We start from the raw sequence: 3,771 nt of genomic DNA, 5'->3' as shown, positions 1-3,771 counted from the left end.
GCTGAAGAGCTCGGGAACAGCGCCCAGGCCTAGAGTTCAAGACCCACAACTGAGAAGAAGTGGATTCCCACCACATGAAGTGGACTGAATAGCACCCATTGTCCCAGGGAGCATGGTAGAGAAGACAGGCTGAGCTTCCTGTGACCTTGAGGTCATAAGTAGGTCACCCAGCTTCTCCGTGCATCTGTTTCCTCATCTGCAAAACTCAACATAGTAAAGGATCCCCTTCCTCATGGGGATAGGGTAATGATGAAAGCCATGTTTTGTTTCATAATCCCACACCTGTTGCACAATTAATAACAGACCTCACCTGAGCACTTTCCGGGTATCTTCCTGTCATATGCTCACAGAATTGTCGAGAACCTTATCTGAAGGATGCTCCCTCTGTGCCTAGCCATGCTCCACAGATCCCTCTGTATAAATCCCTTGTTTCCTCACAACTGTCCTGTGAGGAGACTGAGGTCCGATGGTTTCATCACTATCCAGAGTTTCACCTGTGGTCAAGAATCTGCTGGCATGGACTAAAAGTTTAGGATAGTCTATCTAAACCAATAACTGAGCATGGCGCTACATGTCTACCATCCCAACTACAGAGGACCATGCTTGGTGGAGCATACCTGTTACAGATAGGAGGACCCTGATCCAGCACAGCCTGAGTCTCTATTGAGCCTCTTTCTCAGAAATGCCCAAGACAGAAAGGTGGCTCCTCAGAGCCAGGGAGAGGAAACAAGCAGGGAGTCATGGTGCCCCCAGTGGAGTGTCTGACCAGGGGCGGGGGTGGTGTTGGGGCAGCCACTCGCCTGTGCTGCTCAGAGAAGCTGTTGGCAGCTGTTTCAGGTGGGAAGAGCAGCGATGGAGGTGGCATTGTGGACACATGGGCCCAGAGCAGAGGACCAGGGGCAGGGACCTGGTTGGGGCCTTATGCCTGCTGGCAGTGCGCCATTGCCTGAGGTTTGAAACCCAGCACTGCAAGAAGGGGGAAGGGAGCAGGGGCACTGGTGGGAGCATCAATTTCCTACTATACTCCAAACTCTCCTAGAGTCTCCTGCTGATCACTCAACCACCTCTACCTTCCTCAACTTCTGGTAGTGTTGTAAACAAACAGAGGGAATCCCAGTGCTATCCAGCAGCATGGAATGTGGGCGTGGCCACCATTCTTGTATCCCATTGGTCAGAAAGGAACATGAAAGAATGGGGGTGTGGCCAGAATCCTGTGATGCAGGCAATATGGGCAGAGCAAGATGACAGCGGCTCCCCTAGCCTTTTTCCCAGGGAACTCTGTCCAATGCAGTTGGGGACAAGAGGGTAACCTGCTTTAGCTGGATGGCTGCACAGATTGTTTTGTATGTGTGTTTGTTGCCAGTCCTGGACCTTGAACTCAAGATCTGGACACAGTCTGTGAGCTGCTTTTGTTCAAGGCTGGCTTTTCCTCCACACTTGATATGTTGGCATTGAAGTTGGAAAGGGGTCTCAAGGACTTTCTTGGCTTGGGTGACTTTGACCATGATCCTCCTTTCACAGCCTTGTAAGTATCAAGGAGGACTGCTGAGAGCCACTGGTGCCTGCCTAATCATTGGTCTTGCTGATGTTCTTGGACAGAATGGTGAGTACCCTATTCTCGCTGTGAAGTGGTGGGAGCTGGATTCCACAGTTCGAATCCTGATCCTGCCTCCTCCAAATGGCAGAAGATCCTAAGAAACTTGTTCCTATCTATATGATACCCAATGGAATATTATGTATGTCAGGATTGAATGGGCAGTTCTTGAATGATTCAATGATAAAATTATACACAATTATATTATAGGACACTAATCAATTTTAGTTAATACTTTATTAAGCATTTAAACAATCACATTCATAAAATGGAGACATAACGAAATACCTAAGAATTGGGCCACACATACTATAAAGGTTCCATTATTTTTCTGCCAGGACTGGGATTTGAACTCATGGTCTGGTAACTATGTTGCACTGTGTGGGAAGTGGAAGTTTCTTGATGTCAAGAAATTCAATTCTGTTCCTTAGGCCTGATATCGATCCGCAGCCCTAGAAAACATCCTATTCATGTACAATTTACATATATGATTTATATTTACATACATATGTTGACTATATTGCATTTTAGTGTAGTTATTTTATTTTTTGTTTTGTTCATGTATTGACCGTTTATTTTATTGACTATTATGGCACATAGAACATTGATTACATAAGGATATAGGTGTGCATATATACTCCACTTCATACCTGACAACAAGGACATTCACAGAAAAGGAAAACATGTGTTACCATCAGCTTATTACTCAACAATTCATTGTTTGGGAATGCTGGCATCTGAACTCATGGCCTACAAGGCCAAATTCATGAATGGGTGAGTGTCGGCATGCCCTCCTGGGGCAAATTGAGCTGACAGACTGTTCCCAGGACCTGAGATTGAGCCCAGGAGTTAACAAAATAAGAACATATTGACATGTAGATGGCAGTAAGCTAATAAATATATATCTTTATAGAGGGTCAGAGATGTCTATACATTATTTAGTTATATAGACTACATTCCTACCAATTCTTCGGTATTTATTATGTGTCCATGTAAGTAATGTAATTGTTTTCTTTCTTAAAAGAAATCAGTGTCCTGAAATTATTGTGTTCCTGTAAGTAATAATAATCTTTTAATGCTTCATAAATATTAAATAAAATCAATCAGCCTCCTGAAATCATGCTGTCTAATTTTATAGGAGCACTATTCATGAACAACTCATTCTGTGACATTGACAACATTCCATTGTTATTCCTATGGTTCAAAACCTGTTTCTTAGTATCTCTTGCCATTGGTTGGTCAGGGCCTATATTGGCACGTGGGCCTATGGCTTCCCCAATAGTCTGCCAGCCTTCAGCAATGCAAGGTGAAGTACTCTTTGCAACAGTATAATTCAGACTCAGGAAGGTCATGTGCAAAGGAAGAAAACCTAAAAAGGCCACAGTTTTTCTGTACATTGTTTTCCCTGCAAGGCCTGGTGGTCGAGGATCCCAGGAACAGCTGTGAGTCCAGTGGCTGCACCCCAGCCTAGGGTGATCGAAGCTGAGGCAGAGTTACCATGACCTGAGTTCAAGCCCCGTGCTGAGAAAAAGTTTTAAAAAAAATTAGCTGCTTGTCTTGCAATTCCCGCTATTTATTCTGCCAGGTGTTGGATTTGAACTAAGGATCTGGGTAAATCTGCAGCAACGTGGATGAAGGGGAAGATCACGGTACTTGAGGATAAGAAAGTCAAGCCTGTTCACTAGTCCTGAATTCAAGCCCCATCCCTGGAAAACATACTATTTAAATACATTGTAAAGATAGGTTTTATACTTATCTATAGATGTTCAGTCCATACATGTTTGGTGTGGTTATTCCTTGTATTTTTTGTTTTATTCATTTATTTACCATTGATTTTACTATATGAAGCCCATTTCGTTTATTACATTGATGACATCCTATCACAGAGCACTAGGGTAGAAATGTACTGCATCATTCTTGACACCTAGAATTCTCAGAGAAAAGGAAAACAAGTTTCACACTTGGCTTCTTACTCGACGATCCACTTGTTAATATTGCTGGGATCTGAACTCAGGGCCTAGAAGGACCAATTGGCCAATAAATCAAGGTGAACACACCAACCTGTGAGCAACCAAGGAGCCGGGTCATTCCCAGGATCTGACTTTGATCCCCAGGGTGGTCCACTATAAGTTCATAATTTCATAAGTTCATAATTTAAACATAGGATCAATATTGAC

Source organism: Dipodomys spectabilis, unplaced genomic scaffold, assembly GCF_019054845.1.
Source record: "Dipodomys spectabilis isolate Male_0828 unplaced genomic scaffold, ASM1905484v1 ptg000471l, whole genome shotgun sequence".
In the NCBI taxonomy this organism is placed as follows: domain Eukaryota; kingdom Metazoa; phylum Chordata; class Mammalia; order Rodentia; family Heteromyidae; genus Dipodomys; species Dipodomys spectabilis.
The sequence above is the reverse complement of the archived record's forward strand: the minus strand, read 5'-3'. Positions refer to the sequence as shown.